This window comes from Condylura cristata, unplaced genomic scaffold (assembly GCF_000260355.1).
Source record: "Condylura cristata isolate star-nosed mole 26May11 unplaced genomic scaffold, ConCri1.0 scaffold00001, whole genome shotgun sequence".
NCBI lineage: Eukaryota > Metazoa > Chordata > Mammalia > Eulipotyphla > Talpidae > Condylura > Condylura cristata.
Window position 1 is genome coordinate 61,058,392 of NW_004567102.1, and position 8,130 is coordinate 61,066,521.

The window sequence follows — 8,130 nt, forward strand, 5'->3', positions numbered from 1 at the left end:
CGGGGCAGGAGGGAATCTCATGTGGAAGTGGCTTAAGCTTCTTAGTGCTATGCTTTAACCTGCTGTGCTACCAGGGAGGGTCCTCTCTTATATGTTATAGCAAATCAGCCCTGGGGCTTACCCATCAAGATTCTGATCTGACAGATTTTACAGTAGGCTTTGAGAGACTTTATATCTCTATAGGTGAATGTGATTTATAACTAGTTAGGCTATAACTTCCTTAAAGAGTGTGTTATCAAATTGTTTTTAAAAATGCAGTACATGAGTTTATAGCAGAAATTCTATTAATGGGTTTCTTGGATCAATGGGATATAGCCATTCATCAATACTTACATGTTACAGCTTTATGGCAGAGCACTGAGGATTCAGAGGTAGGAAATGCAAATGGTGCTCATTGTTTTCAAGTAGCTTATGCAAACACATATATTACATATTTTGATAAAGACTATGATGAGAATGTGCATAGGATGAAAAATGGGACTTTGGTAGAAGGGTCAGAAAGCACTTACTGGTAAATCAACTTGCAGGAATTATGTCCCTTTTCCTTTCAGTTTCTTCCTCTCTTGAGAGTTTGACTTCATAATCTGTTTTTTAGTATTTCCAGGGGCATTCTAGCCAATTATAGATGCTGATAATTTGAGGTAAGTAAATAAAAAGATGTGAACAACAACCCAGAGGCTAAAATGATCTAGAGAATGGAGTGTGAAAAAAGTAGTAAAACTTGGGAGTGATCCATGTACATAGCAGTCATAAAAATATAAAGGTCGGGAGAGTAGCCATAGTATGTGAAGAAAATGTATAAAACACAAAAGGAAATTTGTGTTGTGCAATTGAATGTGCTTTAATAATTTTGAGTCATATGAATAATAAATCAGCTCCTTAAAATTAGATGTCCTTGTTTAAATATGCACCTAAGAATACATCATTCTTAGATATGAGTTACACAGACCTCTGACTCAAAAAAGTAATGTTTTGTGGGGTTATATATTTGAAGAGACTCCTCTAGAATGTTACAACTAACATAGTAAATTACCTCACATTAAAATAACTTTTCCTGGTAAGATTACATTTTCATTGACCGCCTGTTATGGGAGCAATGTGCAATGAAACAGAGATTAATCAACACTGACCCATGGCAGCCACTGAAATGTATATGATGACTATAAAAATGATGCTAATGCCAGAAACTTGTGAGTTCTAGGAAAATGCACTGTTTATAGCTGGATGTAATATGGGGGGGGGGGAGGGGCTCAAATCTATGCAGCCCTGTGATAAGAACCAGAATACTTGCTTCGACATGAGCCCCTCCCGCTTTCAGCCGGCTTCCCAACATTGACATTCCTTGCAATACTCTAGACTTTTATGTACAGAGAGGAAACTTACATCTTATATGTTTAGATGATTATAGATTTTCACTCAGATTTACAGGCCAATGCCAGATTTAGGGATTTGGCTCTACTGGAACTAGCTATTTGTTGTTGATATCCTAGTGTAGTAAGTATCACATATATCAAAGTTTTGAACTGGGCTGAGGGCATATTACATTGATGGTGTAGGATGGATAGCTGTAGACTCAGAGAAACATCTATATTTACATATGAATTTGCAAGTAAGTACTTGCCTTCAAGGTTATTATTTGAATTAGAGGCAACAAGGTAGACATCAATAACTTCCTGGTTGAGAATAAACAGTAAGCTAGCCAATAACTATGCTTTGGGTATCAAATCCCTAATCACAGTCAGTGTCCAAGACCTTTGAGGGACAGAAGAGACTTAAAGATTCATAAGCAGTTCCGTTGAAGGCGTTACTTTACATGTTTCAGTTAGCAAATAATAAGTACAGTTACATCAGTCTCACCCAGAGGCCCTTAAACACTTCTTGTTAATGAAAGCCATCAGGGCTTCAGAATAAGAGGAAGTAATACAATCAATCACTGGGTAATAAGATTTTCTGTTTGGAATTTAGTCATCAGACAAACGTAGAAAACCAGCATTAACACATGGTTTCCCACAAATAAAGATAATGGTTAATTGGGTGAGGTCTGATATAGGACTGAAGGGCATCTGGAAATTATCCAGGGATCCCCTTTAAAGCTTTAAAGGGGTCCAATCACAAAGGAATAGGAAGCAAATGTTGAATGAGAGAGATCTTTAACAGAATTAGTGCACATAGCAAGAGGGAAGAATATTCTAAGAGTTCCCCCAATAAATCACCCAAAATTGCACATCCCCTTGTGGGCAAAGGCTCAGTGAAACAGAGCCCAAAGAGTAATGAAAAGCTTGTCACAAGTTTAAGGCACTTTTCTGGCACGGACACAAAAGTGTTTCTGAAGCAGGTGCCAGAAAAATCGGCCAAAAGGACTTGATACCACATTAAAACAACAATTGCTATTGTCAGCCTCCCCACATCTCCAACCCATGTATCTCTTTCAAGTGTCTCTTTTTGTTTCCTACGCTTGTCTCCTTCTGGAAAAAGCAGGGTGCAAGTCAGGCAGCAAAAGCGAGAACTTGTTCCTCCAAACCCACCTGCTTCCGGTGACATATAGCATCACCTGGCCCCTCAACATGGCCCTAAGCCATAAGTAAGGTTGGGATAGGAAACAGGGTACTTCCCCTAACATGAGGATAGCAGGTTGGAAAACTGGCTGGAGACTGTCACTAGAGATTTGTTCCCAGTGTGGCAGGGTGATGGCCCAAAATAACTACCACAGGGAGTACTGGAGTAGGAGATGGGGATGACTCAGTGATTCAGGAGCACTAAACAAAGATGTTGCTGACTGATAGAAATCAGTGAAAATGGTGAGTGCCAACACTCACATCTTTGTTCCCAAGAAAATTCTCTTCCTCTATGACAAAAAGAATTTGATTATTAATTTTTCAGCTTTTTCCCTTCCACCATTTCCAAACTGAATATATTTGTTACTTTACCTAGATTGTGGGGTTTTTCAATGCTGCAAATTGAAAGAGAAATGGAAACTAAATATATGTAAATAAAACAATGGTTTAGCTTTAGCAATTAAATGATGTAAAAAATGTAGTACTTAAAAAGAGCAAAATAAGGCCCTCCCTGGTGGCGCAGCAGTAAAAGCACAGCACTGAGAAGCTAAAGCCACTTCCACATGAATTCGATTCCCGCCTGCCCCGGAGGTGACCACATGGCGTGGCAGACCTCTCCTGACCCGCCCGCTGCTCCCCTCAGCAGTATGTTTCAGTAGATCTGCCTGTTCTGTTCCCCACTCTGTCTCTGGTGAAGCCTCTCGCTGCTGCTGAGCCTCTGGCCTGTACCCCAGTTCTGTATGAATAAATAAATAAATCTTTAAAAAAAAAAAGAGCAAAATAAGAGAAAAGGAGAAATTCAGGCAGATTAGGGTGAGTACAAGAGTTTTTTTTTTTAAAGATTTATTTATTTGTGCATACAGAACTGGGGTACAGGCCACAGGCTCAGCAGCGGCGAGAGGCTTCACCAGAGACAGATTGGGGAATAGAACAGGCAGATAGATGAAGCACAATGCTGAGGGGAGTAGCAGGCGGGTCAGGAGAGGTCTGCCATGCCATGTGGTCACTTCTGGGGCAGGTGGGAATCGAAGTCATGTGGAAGTGGCTTTAGCTTCTTAGTGCTGTGCTTTAACCCACTGCGCCACCAGGGAGGGCCCCAAGAGATTTTTTTTTTTTATAAGAAATACAGTGGCAAAGCAACAAAACATTTGTGGAACTAGATGGAAGAAAGAAAATGTGTAATTGTGGCCAATTACATTTTCCAAAGGTGGTTGCAATTCTTGCATGTAACATGTTTTTCTGAAAAGTGTGATGTTTTTCCAGAGGTGGAGACAGGTTCTTTCCCTCAATATGTGGACTGGCTTGTGAAATAGTGCCTGACCAGCCGACTACAAAAGAAGGGTTGCTGTGAGCCTTGGGACTAGTTCAGATAGCTTACTTTGCTTTCTTTTGAAAATCTGACCAGAACCCAACAACTCTCTTTCAGAGACTAGCTCCCATGTTATGAGAAACCCAACTACATAGAAAGGCTGCAAGTTGGTACACGAGTCAACAACCTCCACTAGAGCCAGACTTTAGGTCACTCTAGTCCAGGTATCAGCTACAAGAATCTACGAAATGAAAAATTTTCTAATCCAAGGTGCATCAAAAGTCCAGACACTATGGACTTCACAAGCCATCCTTACTTCCCTCATTCGGAATTCCTGTCCCACAAATCTGTAACATAGAAGGAATGTACCTGATCTTGAGGTGATTTGTTATCCAACAATAGATAACAGGAACAGTGAAGTTACACATTTGTTAGCCTCAAATGACCTTGAAGAGATTTAGCAAACATCTTGATTTACATTTGGCTGCTCAACTGGACTTATTGAAAGTTTTGTAGCTTGCAGTAAAGAGAATGGATTCCCTAATAAGGAACAGAGGGGAGATTAACAAACAATGGAGGGTGGCTCCTTAAAGGAGAACCAGAAAGGCAATTAGCAAGCCAAAATGGGGGTGGAAGGAGGAGTAATTAATAAGTTTTGATGCTCAGAGCCTGCACCATCCAAACCAAATGAAATTGACTTCCATTTATTTCAATTCAACTTGCATTTACTTAACAATGAGCATGTACATAACATTTTCAAGCATTCTAATTTTGATATTTTCATCCATTAAATGTCAAACTTCTAGCCAAACCATGGTTTTCACAGAAGGGTCCTTAAAAGGTCACCGTTGAGTTTAAAAGCATTAATTTACAGAAAGATTGCTTGATAACCATGCCGACGTCCTTTCGATGGAAAAAGAAAAAAAAAAAAAAAAAAAAAAAAAAAACAAGAAACCTCATTATTTAGCCTGCAAGACCATACTGTCTTGTATGGTGAAAAATTCTTAGAAGACTTTAACAAAGTTGTAATGTCTGAAAGTTTATTAGAAAGCATTATGCATTTTTGTGAGAGTGCACTTACAGTGAAACATATAGTACTAGCAATTATTTTAGGTATTTCATTGATTTTATACCCTCAAGTCTTTTTTCTAAAAGTTGATATTTATAATTTATAGTAGTTGGTCTGTGGTTACCATAGGTTATGTCTGCAAGGCACAGAACAGATTCTCCATGGATCTTGGCATAAGGGTAAAGAGCCTTAGGTTTTCAGCTGTAATGGTGTGACTTTGGACTAACAATATCAGCTTCCTGTGGAGCACTTGTTAGAACTGCAAGTTCTCCCTTGCTTCATTCCATAATTACCAACTCAAAACTCTGGGTGAGGGTCCACATACTACCTTCCAGAGGAGTTTGATAGAAACTAAAGTTTGGGACCAGGGCTTTAGTGCTTTTCAAGTGTATATTGCACATAATCACAAGAACTTGTCAAAAGCATAAAACACAGATTGAAAAGATAAGTCTGGGATGGAGCCTGAACCTGCATTTCTCACAAGTTCCCTGATAATATCAATGTGCATAATCCTTAAATAATATTTTGATGGTGATAGAATATAAGGCAACAACTTAGATTATTCAGTGCCCACTGTTCCAAAAGGCGACTAATATTATCAAATGTCAAAAATAAAGATGCTATTAATCTTAGCGATATTTTTCTACAGAACTTAAACACAGCAGAGTGTTCCTTTCAAAACACACTTAATCAAGAACACTTTGCACAGACAATTCTCATCAGTCAAACATATTACAGACACTTTGGGGTATAGTAGCAGGGCTCCCCAGCCTCTTGTCCCCAAGCCAGATGATGGGAGAAAGTCTCCTGTCGCCATTTCAGGTTTTGGGGTTGGAGGCAGAAACCACCAGCTGAGAATGGTGGTGGGTGAAGAAATAGCCTCTTCATAACTTCCAAAAGGAGTAAATTTCCTGCGGACGCTTTCATTTTGGCCCACTGAGATGCAGTTTGGACTTCTGGCCGCCAGGAGTGAAGAGCTCCACTTAATTGGTACATTAGATCCAGAGTGAGAGGAAGAACACTTTCCAACAGACCTCTGCTGGGCTTCAAGAACATTAGTACACTCAAGTCCTGGATTTTTGAAAGCACAAGGATAATGGAGCACTAATAATATGTTACCCTGGCCCTCTCCCAGGCAGTAGAGTTAATGGGAGAACACACACCTTTCTAGATTACAGGCTCCAGAACAGCTTCTGTTACTAAAAGATGGATGATAGAAAAAAAGCCATAAATCATGTCCAAAGGCCTGCCTGCTTAGGCCATCATGAGGGAGGAGGTCTCCTTCAGTGCCAACACCAAGAACTCGGTCCCGGGCATGCCCCATAGCTCCTGCACATTAAATTCATCAGCGGGCAGAACTTCCCCAAACGCAAAGGATCAGGTGCCAAAGGCGACATGGTGGACCCGTATGTCTACGCTGAAATCCATGGCATCCCTGCCTGTGCGGAACAGAGGACGAAGACGGTGCACCAGAACAGAGACACGCCCATCTTCAAGGACAGCTTCAAGTTCTAGATCAACCTGCCGGAGCTGGCCATGGTGTGCTTCGTCGTGCTGGATGACTACTACATCAAGGACTAGTTCATCGGCCAATACACTATCCCCTTTGAGTGTTTACAGACAGGCTACCACCACGTGCCCCTGCAGTCCTTGACCCGAAAGGTCCTTACCCACTGGCCTGTTCGTCCACGAGGCCATCACTAACCGAAGAGGGGGAGGGAAGCCTGATAAAAGGGGCCTCTCGGTGAGAAGAGGGAAGAAATCCAGGGAATATGTGTCTTTGAGAATGCTGTGGATTAAAGCTGTGGACGAGGTGTTCAAGAACCCCCAGCCCCCCCCCCCCATTCCAGACGCCACCAACCCGCGAGAGAACATACAGAATGCAGTGGTGTCATTCAAAGAGCTGTGTGGCCTTTCCCGTGTGGTCAGCCTCATACAGTGTATGCTGGCTGTGTCTTACTTTTTTCTGGGGCCTGACAGCACACCCCTGGTGGTCCTGAACCTCAACGAGCAGTACCCCATCATGGAGCTGCAGGGTATTGTGCCCCGAGGTTCTGAAGAAAATTGTGACAACTTATAATAGGATGCTCCAGTCCCTCAGGACACTGGGAATTCTTGCCACTAAGCAGCAGCAGTGACATACTCAAGGACCTTCTCCCCAATGTGTCTGGCACTAAGAACACAGCCACTAAGAGAATTGTTCTATAAGTACATCTAGCTCTGCAGACTCAAGTCTCTGGCTTAGGAACTTGTAAAGACTGTCTATGGCCATACCACCCTGAACGCGCCTGAGCTCGGAATCGAAGCAGGGTCAGACCTGGTCAATACTTGGATGGGAGAAACTTGTAAAGACTGGCTTTACACATGGTCATTGCATCATTTACACCTCTGACTCATCGATGAGAAAATACTTATGTTTTAGAACTGGATAATCCCCCTATTTCTGCCCACCTCATGTCACAGAAGAAAACATGGAGGTGCCACAGAATGTCATCTATCCCTCAGCACCCAGGAGGGCGGGAGATGACAAGAATCTCCCTCTGACTTGGAGGGAGCAGCTGTGGTGAGTGCTCCTGGAGCCTATTTACGAGTTAAGACTACATTTAGGCAAGCTGGTCTTAAGGCCTCCCTGGTGGCTTAGGGGTTAGTCTCAGGGCTCTCACTGCTGCGGCCTGAGTTCGATCCCCTGACCCCGGGAGCTGACCCGCGTATGGTGCGGCAGAAGAAGACTGTTCCTCTGTGTGTGCCTGCTGCTCCACCTTGACAGTGTCTTAAAGTTAATTCTCTCTCCCTTCTTCTCCCCCTCTCTCCCCCTGTCCCCCCCCTCTCTCCCTGTCCCCCCCATGTCACATCTGCCTTAAATTCTATGTAGAAATAGTGCACACTTATAGGCCAGAATTCTTTGTAACCTAGGAATGAAGGACTATTGACACTTCATAGGAAAATGAAGGACTATTGACACTTCATTCATAATGAATAAATCTATCAAGTGAAAACAGCTCCAAGCTCCAAGTTAGCTAAAAGTGAGCCACTGTCTAACGGAAAGGTAAATAAACCCAACTTATATAGGAAGTAAAACTAAGAAAAATTCAACCAAGTTAGCTAAAAGTGAGCCACTGTCTAACGGAAAGGTAAATAAACCCAACTTATATAGGAAGTAAAACTAAGAAAAATTCAAGTAATTCTCAGAACTGCTT

At 42.0% G+C, this 8,130-nt stretch overlaps 1 pseudogene; it reads left to right on the plus strand.

Annotated features, from left to right (window-relative positions):
* The window catches only part of LOC101619808, a 24,931-nt pseudogene extending 17,860 nt beyond the window's left edge, over nt 1-7,071 (plus strand).
* Nucleotides 7,072-8,130: the final 1,059 nt, after the last annotated feature.